We start from the raw sequence: 22,903 nt of genomic DNA on the forward strand, positions 1-22,903 counted from the left end.
CGGGGGAAAAAAAGTGTACAAATAAGAAATTAACACTTTCCTTCCCTACCCAAACGGTGAGACACAACTAGCGAAGTTTGGTGAGGCACTTCTTTCCTTAAAGGCACACGGCACCCATTTGGCTCCCCGTGTCACTAAGAAAAAACCCTTCTGGTGATAAAAATCCCCAGCCAAGTTAAAATAGTTAAGCATAATTTCAGCCTGCGTTTTTCCTGAATGAAGCTGGGAACTACTCGTTCCTCCACTGGATGGCAACCTTCTCCACCCCCCCCACCCCACCACCGCCACCTCCCCCCCACCGCATCTTTTTCTTTCTCTCGATTTTTTTTTTTTTTTTAAAGAATACATGATCATGACACAGGATGTGCCAGGATGAGATACAGAGTGGCTCTTTAACCAATTAGTTGAGAAAGCAGCATGTGGGCTCTGATAACAAAACGCAGGAGCCGGTCAGTCATGGTCGTGCAGGATTAGCTGTTTTAAAGGAAACACTTTGTAGCTTGCAAAGCACATGGCAGACCCAGGAATCAGCCGCACGTGGGTCCAGCCGTGCCCCTCTCTGTCATCCTGATACACGTTACGTCCTCCAGTGAAAGATGGACAGTCCAGAAAGTATACATTATCCTCACTCTTCTCAACCCGGGGTGGAGCGAGGTGCTCTCGTACATAACTCCACAATACCACGCAGCAGCAGAACGAATCCATGACTGTGAAGAGGTAAACAGGGACGAGCAAACAAAAGCCACAAGCCAACTCAGGGTGCATTGTTTCACTGTGCTTGTCTTTTCCACTCAGCATCTCCGAATCCACCCAGCAGTATGGCACAGCCCTTGCATTGGAACAGAGCATCTTAAGAAAAACTGAAAGGAGCAATTCGAAAGGCATCTAGACAATGCATGGGAAATTTCTTGGATATGAAATGGGAAATTTAGTATTCTAATTTGACTCTGATACTTCAATATCACATTTCCACCTCCATGACAAGGTCTCTGTATCTGTCTCTGTCTCTCTCTCTGGGGATCCTCCTCCCTTAGGACTTGGGTTCCAGAGAAGACCTTAGGATGCTGCTGGGGGTAGAGGTTACAGAATTGAGGGCGAAGCAGTAAAGAGTGAGGACTGCTGCCAATTACATGTCAATTCTAGTGTGCCCTGCAGACCACTCACACATCACTAAACTCAATTCCAGTATCAGAGACTTAAACCTCCCTCAAGCCCTGCTATGACCTGGAAGCAAATAATACAGGTAATGATACCTCCAAACAACCAGAGCAGTAGCAACAGCAGCAACAAGCCCAAAGTGGAATTTTTAAGAAAATATAAGATTTCATGCATGAGAAAATTTCCTGTAATAGGAATATTTAACACCAAAAAAAAACCTGAATGTGGAGCTCTTGTTCAAAAGGCCACATCATTATAGTCACTCGTTTAAATAAAGACTGCGGCGCTTTGGGATACCGAATTTCAGACCCAGGGCTGAAATTGGATAATTCTAAGTTTTTGATTATTATGTGAAAATTAACGAAGGGAAGCCTCATGAAGCCTCATGGACTCAGGCAGCCAGAAGAGGGAGCTCTCACAAAACATCTCTTCACAACAATTATAGGAGGGATTGTCAATTACAGACCCCAAGGAAAGAACCATCAACAGGAAAGCATTCTCAGGAGTCACCAGGAACAGATGTATGGTTGACCTTTGAACAACATGGGTTTGAACCGTGTGTGTCCACTTACAGACTGATGTTTTTCAATAGTAAATACTACAGCACTACATGATTTGCAGTTAGTTGCGTCTCTGGTTGTGTGCAGAGGACATGCAGGTGTGGGGGGTTGACTCTAAGTTACATGTAGAATTTTGACCACGGGGAAAGTCATCGTTCCTAACCTCTGCTTTGTTCAAGGGTCAACTGTACATTTCATCTCCTACAAGAAATCCACTTCCCCAGCAACTCAGCCAGTGAGAAACCATTATCTCCCTTTTCTCCACTGGAATTTTATTCAAAACAATCCCTCCCAACTTCCTCCTTTTCCTTGGAACAAAAATAACGTTCCTCTTCTTTGTTTATTAGACTTGCTTACGGTCTTTTTTACAGCATGCCTGTCCTGAATTGCAATTCTCTGCTGTTCCCAAGCAAGCTCATTTTTGCTGGTAAAATAATTGTTTTATTTTTGAGGTCAATGATTACCACTCCCCCAAAGCAACCTGTTAGAAAAGTACACATAAACTCAAATTCCCAGAGATGAAATAAGCAGGACACAAAGAGACAAATATTGCATGATTCCACTTATATGAGAAAGGAGAACAGCGCTTCCCAGGGGTGGAGTGGACAGGAATAAGGGGAGTTACTGATAAATGAGTAAGAATCTCACTTGGAGATGATGAGAAAGTTCTGGAGTGAAGAAGGGTGATAGTTATACAACAGTGTGCTGAAATGTACACTTATAATGGTTAAAACCATCAATTTTATGTTCTATGTTTTTTTAACCACAATAAAAAAGTCCCTGAAAAAGGAATGAAATTCTTTAAAGAAAAATCCTCAACAACAGCAGGTTCATACCTGTTCCTAACAGCTCAACACACAATGCTAGTGAAATCCTGCTAGCTTTCCTTCCAAACTCAAACCTTACAGTATTTCAACAAGAAGCACGTTTGGTCTTGTCCTAGCCAATGATTAGAAAGAAGCCTTTCAAAAATCCTTAAGTATTCATTTGGTGTTAGTAAGTAAATATCCATGATGTAAGAAAATACCTGTATACAGGACATACCTATTCTACATGCTTTATACTTCTGTTAACAAATGCCTCAAACCCTCAAGAAAAGGAACAAGTTAAACTGAAGGCTAAGGATTTTAGCATAATTCTTAAATTTTTTCCCTGGGATGCAATTAATTGATGAATTACCTTAACAGAACTTCCTAATTTATGTATGTATATATGTACATATTTATTTTTTTAGGGCCCTAACTGTGGCATGTGGACATTCCCAGACTAGGGGTTGAATTGGAGCTGCAGCCATTGGCCTATGCCACAGCCACAGCCACAGCCACGGCAGACCCGAGCTGCATTCACAACCTACATTCACAGCTCATGGCAAAACCGGACCCTTAACCCACTGAACAAGGCCAAGGATGGAATCCACATCCTCCAGGATACTAGTCAGGTTCTCAACCCACTGAGCCACTGTGGGAACTGCCCAGACCCTCCTTTTTTATTTCACTCATTTGTTGGGGAACTTGGATGCCAGCTATATCCTCAGCTCTCTCCAGGTGGGCACAGAAGTGTACAAGGCTGGCCCTTAAGGGGTGGTAAATGGAGCCTCAGTTTAACTGACTTTCTGGTACCGAGAGCTTTTCAGTTTCTTTTTTGACAACTTTAGATCACTTGTGCAAAGATAAACCAAGTGCTTTTTTTTCACCCTAATGGCATCAGGAAGGTACACAGAGCAACCTGGAGGAGGAGGGGAAAGAGGTAAACTAGTACATTATTAAGGTTAAAAAAAATGTGAGGTTGGGAATAAAAAGTATAAGGACTATAAAAATTATTTCAGCCACAAGATCAACTATGTACCTTGGCGGCATATTAAGCACAATTGTTGGAGTTTCTGCCGTGGCTCAGCAGAAACAAATTGGACTAGGAACAATGAGGTTGCAGGTTCGATCCCTGGCCTCGCTCAGTGGGTTAAGGATCCAGCATTGCTGTGAGCTGTGGTGTAGGTCGCAGACACAGCTCAGATCCTGCGTTGTTGTGGCTGTGGTGTAGGCAGCAGCTACAGCTCTGATTAGACCCCCTAGCCTGGGAATCCCTATATGCCATGGGTGTGGCCCTAAAAAGACAAAAGACAGGGAGGGGGGAAGCACAATTATCTCTTCAGAAACTGACTTTTAGATTTAGTGGGGGTGTACCCCAACCTCTGGGCCTGCAGACCCATCACATTACAGACATAATGTGTTATCACCTTTGTCCTTACAGGCAAGGCTCATGCTATGCTCTAGCAACTTTGGAGGAATCAATCACAGATCCTGAGAGAACCTGGGAGCCTGGAAGAGGCTCAGAGCAACAGCGGAGAATCTGAGGAATTACAGCTCTGCTTTCATATCTGGGGACCCTCATCCAGTTCCTATCTACTCCTAATGGCCAGAACTCTATCCACTCAGCTCAAGAGCAGGCTTCTCGGCAGGGGGCGGGGGGAGGGGGGGCTGGACCACCTGTGTACTTGGAAATTGTCGGGATACTAATAAATGAAGACGTGCCCAAAAAAGGTAGTAGATTATATACTGTGGCATATATTGTATCATTTCATTGCTTACAAAGAATAATTCAATGCTTTTGTCTAGATAGATAGGTAAAACACAATAATTAGGGGTATAATATCATTTGGAGATGATGACAAACGGTGAATGGCAGGTCCTTGAGCCAAATAAATGGTACTCTTCAGGGCATCTCTATGATAAACCATCCAGAAAGAATGGAGCCTCACCCTGGCCTGCACACCACCACTGCAAGAGCAATTCTCTGATCTGTACACCCAGTGGTTAAAGCATCCAATTCCAAGAGATGGGGGTTGAGAAGATGGTGTTTGTTCTGCTTGAGGTGGATGCAAAGGAGCCCACCAGTGGCCAAGTTACAAGGGAGAAGAACACTTAAGTAAAGCATCACAAGAAATCAAGAGCATAGTAATTTGAGGCCATTACATAGAAGGGAAGAACCTCAATTTCACTAAATCTTAGGATACATGGCCTCGTGAATACTTCTACCACTGCCACCATCACACGGACAGCAGCAGCAGCAGCTCACACACACTGTTTGCTATGCTGCCAGGTGCTCCGTGATTTACACACATTTGCCTATTTAATCCCAAGCAAAACCCTACAAGGTACAGTTATCCTCACTCTACAGATGAGGAAACTCAGGCACAGAGAGATGAAGTGCATGGGATCAAGAGATACAAACTATTCTGTATAAAAGAGAGAAGCAACAAGGATACACTGCATAGCACAGGGAAATATAGCCATTATCTTGTAATAACTTTTGTAAAAAAAAATACTGAATAACTATGCTGTACACCTGATATTAATGTAATATTGTAAATAAACTACACTTCAATTAAAAAATGTCAGTCACAGACCTAGGGATGTGAACTCTGGAAGTTTAGCTTCATAAACTATGCCCTTAACTGGGACGTTATCCTACTTTATAGCAGAAAGGATGACACTGAACCATCAGGAAAAGGGCAAATTATGCTTAGGCTTAGGTGAATAACAACAAAAAACACAGAACATGGTACATCTCAGGAAGACTATCAGCAAAGACACACACACACAGTCTTTCTTTGCTTTGTATGGAAGTCAGAGACCATAAAAATGACCATGCAAGATGAAAGTGAACGAAGTCATTTTGATAATCAATGGGAAACTTTTGACCATTCCATGACATTTACAATTTTATGCCAAGGCACTAAAAACTCTTCTTGTGGAGTTCCCACCATGGCTCAATGGTTAACGAACTGATGCAGGCGCCTCCTACCCCTGAGAGAAAAAATTATATCCCTTATGCTTCTTTCTGAAATGAATACTTTGAAACTGAACAGCTTAGAGCCCTTCCTTGTCCTTCTCCCTAACTTAGTCACACCCTAAACACCATCACCCATAAGCTAAAGATTAGGCACTCTGAGCATAATTGCCTGTGGGTTAAAGATTATTAGCACATGATGTTTTTCAGGAACTTTCCTAGTTTGTTCTAATCTCTGATCAATATGCCCTTTTCGCAAGTAAAATAATTCCAGGCAATAACCCAGAAGACCGTCACTATGATCAGGCTGAGGTCTCCTGACTCCACTTTGATGACTAAGATTCCTCCAAAGAACGAAGAATGCATGTTTGTCCCGATCCTGATTCCTATTTGAAAACCTGTTTTTCTCCATTTTACTATAAAACTCCTTGCCATTCTTTCTAAGGGCGGGAGGGAGGCGGGCACAGTCTTTAAGGCATTTAGCCTGCTGTGGCCCTCCTTTGCCTGGCAAAGCAATAAAACTATTTTTTTTTTCTCCTTTACCCCAAACTCTCTGTCTCTGCATTTCAACTTGGCACCGGCAGACAGAGGCTGAATTCCGGCAACCAATTTTGGGGGCTCGCCTGGGATCTACCTGTGGGCAGGAGGCCCCGCAGGGCTCTCTGGCTTGTTCTGATGCTCTGAGGTTTCTCTCCACGCCAGCCTCCCTTTGGATGAGTGGAGGGTTGGAGGACTCTTTCAGAGGCCAGATTGCTGAGAGTTTTCTGCTGCAGGGCCGGGCCCCAAGCAGACCCAACTGGTCATCTCGGAAGCTGGGACTCGGGGCCAGAAAAGTGTTCGGAAGGTAAGGACCACACCAGCAGCTGCCAAGGCTCCACTGGCCTTGGGGGAATTCCCTCCCTTCCCTCTCCTCCTGTATACCCGAACTTCCCACTTCCAGGAACCTTTTTGGGAAGGAGAAAAGTAGCATCTGGGACATTGTGACGCCTCTGCCAGCATCTGGTTAAGTCCCTCGGCATGCACTCCAAGGCCCCTTGGACTTTTGTCCATTTGGGGAACCTTTGGTTTCTGTTTAGGGGATTTTCCTTTTGGGAGATCCCTTTGTAACTCTGTGGCTTCCTTTTGGCTGGCGAGGATTCCCGTTTTCCTTTCAGTTCTGTGTGTGAGTGTTTAATTCCATTTGATGGTACCCTAGAAAAGATTTTGACAGACGTTCCTAGCCTAGGCCTGTTTTGTGAGCTAAGGAAAAACAAAGCCAATCTGGGAAACATCTCTGAAATTCCATCATGTAGTCCCCTGGAGAAGATTGCAAGCAACTAGTCGACTTATATTTATGAACCAGTGAGTAAGATACCGCAGCTTGCTTATTTGGAAGAGATTGAGGGGTCTGGGCTGAGTGCTTTGGTAAGAGGCTGATCTGATGCTTTTCCTCACTTTGGCTGACTTAATGGAATTTGTCGGAAAAGGGTGAAAATATTACATAAGAGCATTTCTCCAAAGAAAAGGGATAAGTCTCCTCCCAGCCGGTTATGGTTTTCTCAGGTGACTGAGAAATTTAACGGGGTTGGTGGAGGCTGAGTTCTCATGCCATGCAGTGGTCCCATAAGGAAACCCACTCATTAATTAAAACATGCTCAACCAGGGACGCAAATAAGAACTGGCCATTCGGTGATCTGAGCACCCATGGTGTCCTAGATGCCACTGGGAGACCTGAGACCTGTAAGAGAGAACTGAAGCAACTCTGGGCTAAAGCCTAGAGGAATTAAGCTCTCAAGCAGCACACTGGCCCATCAATGCCACTAGTAACCTTTGTCCCTGACACATTCAATTTTAAAATGGGAAATAGTCTCAAACAGAAAAACGAGAAGTGCCAGAAAGCCAGCTTCCAACTTACACCTCAGCCAGATTTATGTAGTAAAAATTTTATACTTGCAAGTATCTACTTAATTATTAAAGGAAAAAATTTGCTCTAAAAATAGTCAAAATGGGCTCTTTTATTGCATATGCAGTTATTAGAGAAAACTAGATTGGATAAAAAAGAAATCTTTTCAGAATTCAAAACACTGGTGAGATATTTCTTCTTTGCCATGACTGACATCCTGATTATTCAGGGTACTTGAGGACCAGCTCATCTGCCGATAGACCAGACCCAGTGGCCACAACCAGGACCCTTTGATCCCCGGTCTCCTCCTGACTCAGACAACTGGCCAGAGTGCCCCGATCTGGTAAGGGACAAGAGACTTAGTTGACCTTTCCCCCTTCTTCTCACGAGCTGGACTCTTTTCCTCCTTTGGAAACCTTTAAAGAAAAAAAGCAAGCTTGAGAAAGCATCTTTTCAGGATTCTGACCTTGAGGGAGTAAGTCCTTCCAGGAGAACTTGCTTTTCTTACCCTATGCCTTGAGACCCGGGCTCTCAGGAAGACGTATCTTATCTAGACCATCTCTAATGCCTTAGATTGAAGGAATGGAAAATGGAAAAAAATGGAAAGAAGTCTTTTTAAAACTTATTCCAACTGTTATTTTAAACTAGTGAGTTTTACTTGTGATATCTAATTCATGACTAAGTTTAGAAAATGAATTTATGAGATCTCTGGTTGTGTCTCCCTATGTGTTTGTATGTGCATTATGTACGTCTTAACTTTCGGGTAGTATTATCAGAAATAATTTGCAAGTGAGCTCTACTTAATTGGCTTAAAGGAAATTAAGCACATATAAATTCTCAAAAATATGGAAGGTAACTGGCTAGAATTAATTTTAGGTTCACGGGAACTGGGAAATATTCATATTAAATTAATATCTTGTATTAGAATTGAAGTTTGTTGATCTAATACAGACATGTTGTTAACAGTTATCAACATTAAGTATAATATCTTATTGTACCTAGACTTAATAGAAGTCAAATGAGACAGTGAGACATCAGCTACTAAACAGAAACTAAAGGTATTTAGGACTATTAATCAATATGTTTAGTGCCACCCTGAGATGTTCTTTATAAGAAAAACACATGTTTTTAGATTATAAAAGAGAGTCCATGGTTACTTTAGGAAAGTAGAATGTGTGTGCTTTCAGTAAAGACGGAATGAGGAATGGAATTACATTTTATTAAGGAAGAAGAATGGCAGTCTGTCTTTAGCTTGTTGCTCTGGATGGAAAAATAAGGGGCAGACTAATATGGAAACAGAAAGTGATGCAAGGTGTGTGGGAAGTGGACACTGAGAAAAGAATTTTCTGCGTGGCTGGGACTAAGTTTAGAATAAATTTAATTGAGTAAATTCGTTTTAAAAGTAAGATGATGCAAAACTTGAATTTGGCTTCTCTTTCTTGGAATACCACTTCTGACAACAGATTATGTCAAGTCCTTTGTCTTTACGTGATCTCTGTTTGCTTTTGAGATCTCTTGTAACTTTGGGAAAAGTATTATCCACAGTGACATATAATTCTATTTGTCCAAATGTTTTTAATGAAGTTCCTATCAAATTCTAATTAAAGGTTTTTTTTTTTTGTTTTTTTTTTTTACTTTTGCTAACTTTGGGATGGTTCATAAGGCCCCTGAGGCATCCCAGAGGTGGGAGGGGCAGAGTTAAATTAATTAGGAAAACACAGGAAAGCAGTATCAAATGAGTGATAAGCATCTCCAGATTCTACAGTATGATGTCACAAAAGTAACCAAGTTTCTTTGTCAATTATAACTATAATTGGATTTAAATGTGCCTTCAGTCTTAACTTTACAGACAGTTACATGGTTTTACTCTGATGCCTTTGCAAAAATGTTTCCTCTTCAAGGTCTATAGGAATAATTTTTTGAATAATACGAGTTTCTGACTTTCAGACCGTAAATGCTGAACTGGGTAAGAAATTAAAGAATTCTGAAAGAAAACCTGATGATGGTTTCATAAACAGTTAAACAAAAAGGATTGGTTACTTTGGACTGAGTGAACAGGTGAATATGGTTATAATTTTGTGGTTTCTATCTGAAATAGTATTGGCTTTTAATCTGTGTCATCCAGGCTTAAAGAAACTCTTCCTCTTAAGCTAATTATGACTTATAGTAATTTGATAAATTATACTTTTGTAAGCAGAATTGAAACATTTCTCTCTCCTCTCCATCTGATCCCTCCAAAGTCTAGAAACTCTTAGGTTCCCAGCAGCTTTATCAGAGAAATTAGGAAGACCACCTTATAGGTAGCCTGTAGAAATCACAAGGTATTTTGGGTTTTTGAAAAGGGAGGAATTCATCTTGATCTTTAAGATAAAATTTCTGACAAGATCTTGACATGACTCTCCTCGGCCTGAGATGCCTTTTTAAAAGTTTACTCTGAGATTACTCTAAAATATAAAGTTCTAGCAAAGACAATTTTTATAAAACCTTATAAGATTATATTTACATAAATCATCAGGCCAAGTTTGTTGACACCAGACTTAACTGGCAAATGAATTAGTCTTGGTTTGGCTATATTTGATAAAATGAGAGTAATTTTAGAGAGAAAGAGATGTTTCAATGGACATCTATTAATCTGTTAATCTAATTCTGTTAATTGTGGTCAGTATTCACTAAGACTTACTTCCTAGATAGTTCTTTGCTATTATATTGTTTCAAAGTTTAATTGAGCTTCTAGGAGGACATTCTAAGCTTGTTTCTAAAGTTTACCTCAGTGATCTATTTTTGGATGAGAATCAGATGCCCCAGAACCTGCCACAAGGGGACTGTGCACACTGAAAAGGACTATTTCCAAGCCAAAAGGAAGGGCCTCACCAGGCCCCTGCACTGGACTGCTGGACCTCAAAATTATCTTAAAGCAATGCTCACTTAGAGGAGAAACTATACTAGGACCAGAAGATGACGACGACGACAATGACGATGACATCAGAAGTAGCTGGCCTGAGATGCTGTATCTGACTCACATGATGACATAATGTTTTCTTGACGTTTTGAGCTTTTGCATAGGAATCAAAAGTTTTTCCATCATGAGCATGATCTTATGCTAATTTTAAAATCAATCCAAATTGTTGGGTTTGTGGCAACTACCTGTATTCAGTACTTCTAGGTTACCTTGGTGGATTTCTCCCCTCCAAGTTTCTAATTGCATGGCCCTTAGGAAATTTTATTTTAGAAGAAAGAAAATTTAGTCCTCTACAGGCCAGTATTGATATTACTAGATGAGATTTTTCTCACTTGGACAATTAATGGTACCTCCTCTGATTCTGACCATAAATATGAATTTTCCCCGGGGGTCACTCAAACCCAGTCAGAACAATGAGCTAAATCTCAAAAACTGTAATCTCCTGTTTATTAGAAAGGGACCTCCCACACTTGTGAGATGGATTTAGTGGCTAATGCCAGGCTATGACCATTTAAATTTAAAGGTTCCTCTATGTTGAGAACGATTAAATCATACTAAGAATGATCAGCCTAAGTAACATTAGGAAAACAGGCTGAGTGCCTTATGAACAATGTCTACATATTATTACCCTTGGAGATCATGGCTGGTGTGGAACAGGCTGGGTCTGATGACCAGAGATTTGTTGGGCTGCACCAAATGGAACTCAGTGAATTTATAGTACTTATTTATGGCCTTGGCATCCACTAGGATGGATAGAAGGATGTACTCTAGAACTCCCTCAGACTCAAGGTCATATACCTAACAACTTAAAGATGACCCCAACCAATCTACCATTGGTAAGAAGAGCCCAATGGGTCAAGATAACTGTATTCCACTAGCACGACAACTTAACAGCTATTTTTGCACTGTCATTAGGACTGGAGCCTATAATCAGCCACATTGAAGGCTTGAGGAATTTCAGTAAACAGATTATAAGTGATAGTAACCAGGCTATTGGCCTACTGAACTCTGAGGTCCAATGCTGCTTTAAATGACCAGCTCCCTAGTCTTGACAATATAGTCTAAAACTGTTTTGGAGTAGGAAGTTATTGGCTTAAATATTTACTTATAACTCTATTAGCTATATTGCTTGTATTTTGATTGTCTTCCTTACTTTACCAAATGTGTGACTGAGCCTCCAAGAAAAATACTTAAGACTGGGCAACTTGAAACAGTTCTTTATTGCAATAGTATAAGTCTAGATATGGGAAGATGAAACAAGAGGGACTATTTTCCTGGACCATAGCAGACTAGTAAGACAGGTGGTCCAGAGACTTTTGGCTACTGTAATAAGGCCTAGACCACTAATAGCACATCGAGTGGCCTATCAGCAAAAACTTTGCCAGACCTGGGAATGAGCATTCCTAGCACCGTGGGACAAAATGGTCATGAAATGCCTCCCAAAACTACAGTCGAATTTATGACCGTGAGGGAGCCCCATGAACTGGAGATTGGCACTTGCCATCTGCCCCTACATGGACTGAATCATGAGCCACAGCTGCGACCTTCAATACCCCTGAAAGAGCTCATGGCTGAAATCAGGAGTGAGGCACTCTGTGCTCTGAGAAAACTGGCACAACAGGTCTTCAGACAGGTATTTTCAGGGAAATATTTTATGAGCTCAATTCTTACATCTCCTCGTATCTAGAAAAGCACTAAAATCATTACCAATGATATCTGTCTTGGCCATTAAGAAAATATTATTAAAAATGGAGTACCTATGGTTCAGACATTCAAAGCAATGCTAGCCGGCATTAGGATTGTGATTTCAGACAAGCTCTTGTGTTGCTGCAAATGTTCTGAGCGGTGTCAGACTTGGGATGCCACCAGCCATTCTTAGAGAAATGTCTGTTGTCTGCTGGTAGCTGCAACCTTATGGCTTCAAGGAATCTTCTTGTAACCATTAAATTTTTAGACAATGAAATTGCTTTAGATGATATATTAGCAGCAAAAAAAAAAAAAAAAAAAAAAAGGAAGTATGCAATGGCCAATACCTCCTGTTGTGTATATGTCAAGATCACACTGGAATTTAAAAGTGTACTTAGACAAAAAGTAGACAACTGGCTACCTGGCTACAATTCTCCCCAAATTGACAGTTCCAGACTTGGTTTGTGGCTAATTCTCCTGAATTCTTAGGGAATGAGGTCTAGTTTTTCTACTGAAGTTCCAGTTGTCACTCCTATTTCTAACTGGGTCTGTTGCACTAGAATGTTCAAGGGATTGAGATCTTAATCATACGAGACTCAGATACAGGACTTGGAACTCAGGATTATTTCTAATTTGGTGCCCATTTCCCAAAGAGAGGCAGGACTATGCCCCATTTCAGCAGGAAGTAGCCAGAGTGGTGGTCACCCCACTCCCTGGAAAACTTGGGGAAATATAAAACAAAAGTGGGGATTTAAAACTAAGCTCCCCCTAATACCAAGTTCCTTTGCTGAGTTTATGATTAACAGTTCTATCCAAAATGATTATTCCCTTTCTTGCACAATACCTGTTCTCAAGATTGAGGAGTATCAAAGACAAGGGGTGAATTTGATGCAGGTGCCTCATACCCCTGAGAGAAAAGTTATATCCCTTAGGCTTCTTTCTGAAATGAATACTTTGAAACTGAACAGCTTAGATCCCTTCCTTGTCCTTCTCCCTAACTTAGTCACACCCTAAACACCATCACCCATAAGCTAAAGATTAGGCACTCTGAGCATAATTGCCTGTGGGTTAAAGATTATTAGTACATGATCTTTTTCAGGAACTTTCCTAGTTTGTTCTAATCTCTGATCAATATGCCCTTTTCGCAAGTACCATAATTCCAGGCAATAACCCAGAAGACCGTCACTATGATCAGGCTGAGGTCTCCTGACTCCACTTTGATGACTAAGATTCCTCCAAAGAACGAAGAATGCATGTTTGTCCCGATCCTGATTCCTATTTGAAAACCTGTTTTTCTCCATTTTACTATAAAACTCCTTGCCATTCTTTCTAAGGGGACAGGGGGGTGGGGGGGCACAGGCACAGTCTTTAAGGCATTTAGCCTGCTGTGGCCCTCCTTTGCCTGGCAAAGCAATAAAACTATTTTTTTCTCCTTTACCCAAAACTCTGTCTCTGCGTTTAGTTTGGCACCAGCAGACGGGCCGAATTCCGGCAACAGAACCTGACTAGCATCCATGAGGACGCAGGTTTGATTCCTGGCCTCACTCAATGGATCCGGTGTTGCCATGGGCGATGGTGTAGGTCACAGATGTGGCTCAGATCCTGCGTTACTGGCAGCGGCCAGTGGCTACAGCTCTGATTGGGCCCCTAGCCTGGGAACTTCCTAAAAAGACAAAAACAAAAAAACAAACAAACCTCTTCTTGTGGGTTATGCGTGCACAGGACAACCGAAAACATAGTGAAGTGAATATTAGTACACTAAAACATTAGAAATATGGCACTAAATTGGTAAGAAATGTATCAAAGATATTTGGCTAGCACTTGGCTTCTTTTTTTCCTCATCAAATAGCTTAGGATACAGAGCAAAAGTCTTTTCTATGCCTTGGCAAATGGCCAAGGGTAGCTTCTGAATTTTATCTTTTGCCCTTTCGAAGTCGTCGTGAAATCTCTCAGAGCTCCTTTAATGGGAAGTTTTTCTTTTTGCTGGTAGCATTTCCTCTGGGACATCTTCATCTTTTTCATCACAATCATTTTCTTCATTATACCAGTTAAGTTCACCTTCACTAACTTCCTCTGGCTGCATATCTAGAGTCACTTCCAAAAGGCCACTTCATGATCCTACATCTTTCTTCACTTAAGCCCTTGATATGTTTGTCTTCCAAAAAAAGATGTGTCTCATCAGCAGTAAACATTTGTAATCATCATAACCTCTTGCCTTAACTCATCTTTGGAACCTGGGTGCAAATTTCACAGCCATGTCTTGGCAGCACCACCAAACCCACCCAGCAATTCATGCCAGTTTCTGAAATAATGAGACCAGCCTTTACTGATAGGAAAATGTTCTTCGCTAGTATCCTTGTAATTATCATCCTCTTTCAATGCAGCAACTAACTTCAACACTGACCTGAACACTAGGCAAATCGACTGGGGTGCTTTCATTATTATAGTGTTCAATCCAAGGTAAACACCCCAATTCAACCATAAATGGCTTCATGTTCTGAGTGCAATTTAAACTGAAATATGGTAAAGTGACTTTAGCTTGTTTTTTATATTCATTGGGCTTTTTCAAGATGGTATGTATTATAGTTTCATGCAGGACTCCTATCTTCACTTGGATGTTACACTTTTCAAATCTTCTGAATGCATCCAATTTCACTTCCTGCGCTGTTACTTTTAGTTTCTTTGCTGCACTTTCATATTTGGTGGCCAATTTCCTTTCTGATTATTTTTGCAGTACGTTGTGCAGATTTATCACTAGGAGATAAGGAGGAGGCATCAGAACCACAGGCTCTGGTGTCTGTAAATGGACTGCACACAAGAGATGTTCAGCACCCAATCACCAGCACACTTGGGAAGTGATGTGATTGGTCACTGACCATAATATGCATACGTAATTTACATAGTGATTTGTGGACAGAAGAGCTAGTAACAAAGCTTGTCATTTAGAAAATCACTCACAGTTAGCACACCATGGTGTAAGAGGCTGAATTGTGTGCCCCTGAAAAATACTTTTGTTGAGGTCCTAACCCAGGGTACTTCACAATGTGACTGTATTTGGAGACAGAGCCTTTAAAGAGGTTAAAAAAGGCAAAATAAGGTCATCAGGGTGGGCCCTAATGCAACAGGACTGGTGTTCTTCTAAAAGGAGAGTAGGACACAGACACACAAACTGCCAATGCCTTGATCTCAGACCTTTAGCCTCTCAAACTGTGAGAAAATCAGTTTCTGTTGTTTATGCCAAATAGTCAGTGGTATTTTGTCATGGCAGTCCTAGCAAACTAATACATATGATAACTGCAATTTGTTACAGGGAGACTGATGTTTTTTAACTATCACAATAGTGGAAATTTGTAGGTACTGCAATGGGGCAAAGCAAAGACTGTCTATACACACACACACACACACACACACACTCCTTTGAATAAGTGATGGCAACCTTGTCTTTCTTGACATCCTGGAGTGGAAGGGAAACTGCACCGCCCTCAGCACTTACTGCCTGGCAGCTATATTCTAAAACAGGCAACTTCTCCCTGCCCTAGTCTCAGCTGGTGGGTCTGGGAATGGGCCCCTGTTCTCAGGATAGCCTCTTTCTAGGCTTGTGCAGGGCCTGGCCTGAGGGTCTCTGCAAAAACACAAGTGACTAGCTGAGTCAGTTTACTTGTCTTAGGAATCTGAACTACAGGAGTTAAAAAGCATGTCCACCTTGGTGCAGGAGTTGAAGCCAAATGAAGAGTCAAGTCATGAGGTTGCATATAGTCCTGAGATGTCATTGCGTAAGAGCCAACAACAAACAGAAGCAACAAGAGATGTATAAAGAGTATACTGACCCCCTTGCTGTACAGTGGGAAAATAAAAAAATAAATGAATTAAAAAAGAAAAAAAAATAAATAAAGAGTATTCTATGTGAAGGAGAAAGAGTAGCTGGTCGCAGGGAGGCTGTAATTGCATATACACAACACACAAGTGTCTGGTTAGGCTATATAGATGCATGCATTTGACTACACCAAAATATATGTAGGTACACACACACATACACACAATTAGAGTGTTAATAGAGGAATGTCTGATTCCAGGTAAAGAGGAGAAGACAACTGGGAAATATACAATATTTTCAGGTTTGGATTTGCTCAAGTTGTATCTATACTGTACTACTACGTTATACACAAGGTTATTTGTCAAAGATGAAGGTCTTGTTTTATTTAATGCCAAGTCAACAAAGCCAGAAATTCTAAACAAAATTTCGATCCCTAGTTAGCTAAGCCATAGCTAAGCCATATATATATATATATATACTACAAACACAACTTGCAATGCAATAAACTTTAAAATAAATCTCAAATTTTAAAACACAAAAAAAACCACAAAAACAGGAGTTCCCACTGTGGCACAGAGGGTTAGGAATGAAACCGCAGCAGCTCAGGTCACTGCTTAGGCCTGGGTTCAACCTCCAGCCTGATGCAATGGGTTAAAGGATCTGGCGGTGCCATAGCTGTGGCATAGGTTGCAGCTGTGGCTCAGGTTCAATCCCTGGTTTGGGAACTTCCATATGCTGTGGATGTAGCCCTTTAAAAAAAAAAAAAAGAAAGAAAGAAAGGAAGGAAGGAAGGAAGGAAGGAAGAAAGAAAGAAAGAAAGAAAGAGAGAGAGAGAGAGAGAAAGAAAGAAAGAAAGAAAGAAAGAACGAACGAACATAGGTAACTATGACCATGTTTTACTAGTAAACACACTGAGCATTCTCATGGCCTTGTGTGGTTTCCACAGCTTCATGGTATCCTAAGCCAGAACTAGCAGTTCTGCTGGGAATACCAGGCTGAAATCAACATGAGCGGAGTCAGAGACCTGGTCTGCTCAGACAAGGTCAGCAATGGGACAGACAAACAAAGAGACTGGCTCTAATGGGCAGGGGCATTCCTATAGAGAAGATACCCCCTACAGTGAATTCCCGATACAGAGCATTGAGAGAAAATCTTAGAGAGGGTGCCCATCTGAGCAAATGTGAAGGGGGCCTCCCTGGACCTCCACTTGAGGTACTGCCCACAGCGGGGACCTTCTGCTCTCTCCACCTGGCTCTGTACTAACAGGCAGCTGTGCTGCCCCAAATCTTGATGCCATTTATGCTTGTTACTGGAACTACAGAATTCAATTCATTCAATGTTACATAAAACTAAATACAGCTGTGAAAAGAAATAGGGTTCTTATTTCTACAAACAGTGAGTACAGTCAATGACTCCATAAAAGGTGAGGTGCTTCAAAACAAAACAAAATACGGTTGACTTCAGCAAGGGGTAGACAGTTGGGGAAGAGCCTGTGCTGGGTGTGCTCTAAAGAATCGGGATACTGGCTCAGGGGATGGATGGGTTAATTAACTAAACGAGGGGACTCCTTTCACAATGTATACACTTACCATATCATCACAATGTATACGTTACATCTTAACGATTTTGTCGGTTTATACCTCAATCAAGCTTGAAATTTTGAAAAAGGATTTTCACTCTAAAAACAGCAATACTGGCAATCCTTGGTGATACATAATGGGTGTCACTTACTCGAGATAGACTACGGCATTCTAGTAAGCAGACTCAGAGGAAATCCCAGCTTTATATCAAAAATGTGGAAAAGTCAGGTACCTTATGTTTTTCATTACAGTTTTCATCTACATACAAGTAATGTAGGCATCATTTTCTCACCTCAACCAGTATTTTAACTGACAGATCTGCTACTGGCTCTGATTATTTTGGTGAAGGCAGCTTCTGCTGTTTTATTCTTTTGGAATGGGGTCACAAGGAAAGTCACATTTACTTGTTCTTTTATGTCACCCAGTCCTTTTCTCCCTTGCTATGGACATAACAGCTCTATTCTATTTCCTAAATAGTTATGGGCTACTCTCCATTGGCCAGATCTTACATCCTTCTTGCATCCTGTGATCACACTACTCAGGTTCTGAGGTTTTCCCCAGTGTGTCACTTCAAGTCTCCTGCCTGGGCCCCGGGGATCTCCAGGACCTGATCTTCCCTCTTGGGACCTGCTTGATTTGCTGGTACATGAACATATCGAGAACAACAGGGCCACAAATCCGAGCCTCCCCACGCAAGCCCCGCCATGCTCCTTCCCACTCTGTGATTTCACACAGCCTGCACCTGTGTGCCTTTCTCAACCCCTTGTACCCAAGTTCACGGTCCCCCTACCCCACCCCTGCTGCAATGATCAACCCTCTCCTCAGAAACTCCCCGGCTGTGAAAGGTCATTTCTGGCCTTACAGAGTCCATGCCTTATTGTCCTCTATTCCCCGTTGGTCTCTAGCATACTATTGGGCGGGGTGGGGGGGTGGCAAATGAGGGAGTAAAAATACAGTTGAATGCAAATTCACCTTTGAGGCAGGGATCCCTGAGAAAACTGCTCTTAGGTAATTACCAGCTCACTGAATAGTAGTATCGAGTTCAGGTGTGTTTGTCCTAGGTATTTCTCTGTTAATCTTCAAACATGAGGTCAGGGTCAAACTCCATCTTCCGTACACCACCCTCTAGTCATCATCTCACTTCTTACCTTCCCTTTACTATCAATTTCTAGAGTCATCCATCCTGATGTGTCCACTTCCTGACCACACAGTAAAGTTCCCTGAGCAATCAGGACACCAATATTTTTCAAAAATTGCCCAAAGCTCCCTATATCCCGTATCTGTCCATCTCCTCTAAAGCCTGTTTTATTTACTTTCTCTTCCATGGCTCTTTCCTTAAAAATCTCTTTAACACTCTGGTCTTGGGACTCCTTACCTTTTTTCATCACATTTTCCTTCCATTCAATAAAGATTCCCCAAGTAGTTCCTGGTCCCTCTTATTTTCAATCTCACTGATGGTAAGTAGGCCTGTGGTCAGCTGTTCATTCTGAGCACACAGCAGGCATTGTTAAAAGGTCTGATGTCCTGATCAGCAACAGGTGAGATGTCCCCTAATAAGTCTGGGAGGACTTGCTGCTCAGACCTCCAAACCACTTTCCTATGGGGAATGAGATTCACCCCACGAGGCCTGTGTTAGCCCCACCACTCCCGGATGGGGGTTCCTTCCCCCGGGGAGCCTGAATGCAGACTCAGAGCCCCCAGTGTGCCCAGTGCTTTCTGAGCTTCCCCTAACTACTGATGGTCGGTATCTGTGAAGAGTCTAATCCCCTCTTCTGGGTGTAGAATCTTCTAATCCAAACCGCCCCTGGCTTCAGAAGTGAACTCTAGGCACTCAGTTTCAAAAGTCCTCTCTAGCCTGGCCTTCTCTTTGGAGTTACCCATCAGGATTTCCAACCTCCTACTGGAAGTCCCAAATTGAATCCGTTACTTTTTTTCCAGCAGAACAAATACTTCTCTTCTGGATCCTTCTATTTCATGGGAAGGCAGCACCATCCCCCACCCCACTACCCGCCTCAGTTATCCCAGCCAGATACCTTTAAAGTCATCATTTTCCGGAGTTCCCGTCGTGGCGCAGTGGTTAACGAATCCGACTAGGAACCATGAGGTTGCGGGTTCGGTCCCTGCCCTTGCTCAGTGGGTTAATGATCCAGCGTTGCCGTGAGCTGTGGTGTAGGTTGCAGACGCGGCTTGGATCCCGCGTTGCTGTGGCTGTGGCGTAGGCCAGTGGCTACAGCTCCGATTCAACCCCTAGCCTGGGAACCTCAATATGCCGCGGGAGCGGCCCAAGATATAGCAACAACAACAAAAAGACAAAAAAAAAAAAGAAGTCATCATTTTCCCTTATTATTCCGTGGCCTGCCAGTCACTGCACTTTAAAATAGTTCATCAACAGTCTTTTCCCTTCTGTCTCCTTGTTCTGGGTCTGGTCTTTTCTCCCCAGGGTCAAATACAATTGCCTCCCTTAGGGGTTTCCTGCATCCTCTCTCTCTCTCTCTCTCTCTCTCTCTCTCTCTCTCTCTCTCTCTCTCTCTCTCTCTCCCCCCCTCTCTCTCTCCCCCTCTCTCAGACCCTTTAAATTCATCCTTTATAATGTAAATAGTTATCTTCTTTCTGCCTAAAAGGAGGGACACATCATTCATTCTCTAATTTTGGAAATGTTCTTTCTATAGAAGGGGATGAAGCCCAGATTCTTCGGTCAGTGCACAGCCTCCACCTTGTTTTTCTTTTCCACTCCTGTCCTTATAGAAACTCTCCTCTCCACTCCTAACACACAGGGTCACAGAAGCATAAGTCACACTTTCATGCCTCTTTGTGGTTCCCTTACACTGGCACCCTGCTTCTCCTGATCCCTCTTGCCCATCAAATCCTGCTCATCTTTTAAGAAATAGCTAAAATGCCCTTTCATTCCTAATACTGTATCTGATCTCTCCTTTCCTCTATCCTTCACAGCATATTACAGGTCCTTTTATTCACTATTTAAATCTGCTTGGGATGAGTTCTTGGCTTTGTCTTAAAATATGTCTGAATCTCTTATCAGTCTGAAATCTCTTTTGGAATTTTTTTAAAAAGTCATTTTAATAAAATAAAGCCTCCCACGGCATTTAGATTGATGCCTTGCTCACCAGCGGGACCCCAAAATCTTGTTGAAATAAAATTAAGTCTTTATTGTTTACTCCTCTGCTTTCTCAAAATGACAGGGTTTATCAGGCAGTACATTTGAAGGTCTGGCTTAAAAGATCACTGTTCAAGGGAGGGCTATAGGATTATACAGTGAATTAAACTAAGTCAGATAAATGAGACAAAATGAAGATTTTTGTTTTTCATGTATCTGGCTCCAGCCTATCTCTTTAAAATGCTTCTATTTTAACAAGTAATTATACAATCTTCTGTCTTGCTCCCGCTTTGGGAGTTAAATGGTTTAAATGAGATAGATATTCAACCCCAGGCAGAAAGGACCCTCTAACATGGACTAACAGTGAAGTTCAACGGCCCTTTTCAGCTCAGAGGCAGAGCCATGTGGGCAACTCAAGTGAACCAGTGAGGAGAAAAAAGGGAGGGCTCCGGCCTCCCTAGAAACGAGCAACAATTTGGGTGGAAATACCGACCTGAGTCCCTGCAAGCCCCCAGAGCCTGCTGCTGGGTAAGGAGGTCTGCAAAGAAGACTTTTTCCAAGTTGAGTTGCTTGAGTTGAGGGACTAATAGCCTTCACAAGGCATGTCCTACATCCCTTCCTGGAGGCTGTCTTGAGTGGAACAATCCCCCAGGGTCACCAAGCGATTCACATGTTGCTGATGTAACCTGAACTCCTGCACCTTTTCAAGAAGCAGCTGAATTCACAAGCCAGGAGGAGGCAACCTCAGCAGGCAAAGGGGCTGTGAACTGGGGTGTGATCTGTCTTTTGCCAAACCCCATACTCCCTTAGACGTGCTCTGATGTACATTTTCAAGATCCAAAAGGCAATACATTCAACATTACACAAATATACCTGCCATATACTAAATGGTAAATCCAAAAACCATCCTCAGAGTTCTCATTGTGGCTCAGAGGGTTAAAAACCCAATAGAGTGTCTGTGAGGATGTGGGTTCAATCCATGGCCTCATTCAGGGTTAAGGACCCAGCATTGCCACAAGCTGCAGCATAGGTCACAGATGCAGCTCAGATCTGATGTTGCTGTGGCTGTGGCACAGGCTCCAGCTGCAGCTCCAATTTGACTCCGTGCCTGGGAATTTCCATATGCTGCAGGTGCAGCATAAAATGAAAAACAAAAAACAAAACATCCTCCAGACCTGTGAAGCTTAGTTCCTCATCTTTAAAATGGGAGAAATAATACTTATTCCAAGTCTTTAGGGGATTAAAATGTGAAGTGTATTTACAATACCCAGCCTAGCACTGTCTGGTATAGAAAAGGGAGGGGACAGTGTAGGAACTGAGAGAAACAGTCTGGCTCAAGAAGAGTCCTGAAGGAAAAGTCTTGGGAATGAACTTGGATTAAGAATTCAGTTCTGCTGTCCAGTTTTCCTAATACCATTTATTGAAGAGACCTTCCTTTCCCCATCTTGCCTCCATTGTCATAAATTAATTGGCCATACATGCATGGGTTTATTTCTGGGTTCTTTATTCTGTTTCACTGATCTGTGTATTGTTTTTATACCAGTAACATTTTGATTACTACAGCTTTGTGATATATTTTAAATTGGGGAGAGTGATGCCTCTGGATTCGTTCTTCTTTCTCAAAAGGACTTTAGTGATTCAGGGTCTTTTGTGGTTCCAAAAAATTTTTTAGGATTGCTTGGTCTATTTCTGTAAGAAAATGTCACTGGAACTGACAAGCTTTGCATTAAATCTGTATATTGCTTTGGGTAATATGGACATTTTAATATTATCGATTAATTCTAATTCATGAGCATGAAATAGCTTTCTATTTCTTTGAGTCTTCTTCAATTTATTTCACCAGTGACATATAGTTTTCAGTGTATAGGTATTTTACCTCTTTGATTAAATTTATTTCTAGATATTTTATGGGTTTTGATACAATTGTAAAGAGGATTGTTTTCTTAATTTCTCTTTCTGATAATTTGTGGTTAGTGAATAGAAACAGACAGCCGATTTTTGAGAACCAGTTTTTTGCACCCTGTCACTTGACTGAATTCACTTAATATTGAGTTCTAACAGTTTTGTGATGGAGTTGAAAATCCATCTTTAGAAGAGAGGGGAAAAACAGCCTGTGAAACTTAAAAGTGGAAAAAGAAAAGCCCTGTTTGTAAGAAGAAGCAAAAATCACTATCCAGTGTTGGGAAGGCATGCCCCCACAAATCCCTTAATGATCCTAAAAAAAAAAATCAGTCCTTTGGCAGCGGGTGCACAGGAAAACAGGGTGTTCTCAAAATCAAGTGGAAGGACATGCAAATACTATTAACAACAGGCTGGGGCCTGATGGACATCATGGGTTAGGATTTACTGGAACTGCTACAGAAGAG

At 41.8% G+C, this 22,903-nt stretch overlaps 1 protein-coding gene and 1 long non-coding RNA gene across 15 annotated transcripts in view; one reads left to right on the forward strand and one right to left on the reverse strand.

Annotated features, from left to right (window-relative positions):
• Window positions 1–22,903, reverse strand: part of SMARCA2 (SWI/SNF related, matrix associated, actin dependent regulator of chromatin, subfamily a, member 2) — a 191,115-nt gene that overhangs the window by 40,148 nt on the left and 128,064 nt on the right. The window lies entirely within an intron of this gene.
• On the forward strand, window positions 5,923–12,303 carry LOC146407045 (uncharacterized). The gene is made up of 2 exons (XR_014822427.1): window positions 5,923–6,348; window positions 7,616–12,303. It is a non-coding gene; the product is annotated as an uncharacterized LOC146407045 (long non-coding RNA).

The sequence above is a fragment of the Sus scrofa genome, chromosome 1, assembly GCF_054392235.1.
Source record: "Sus scrofa isolate SSC_HxYL_T2T_F1_AM1 chromosome 1, Sscrofa_HxYL_maternal_Yorkshire_Landrace_v2.0, whole genome shotgun sequence".
Taxonomy (NCBI): domain Eukaryota; kingdom Metazoa; phylum Chordata; class Mammalia; order Artiodactyla; family Suidae; genus Sus; species Sus scrofa.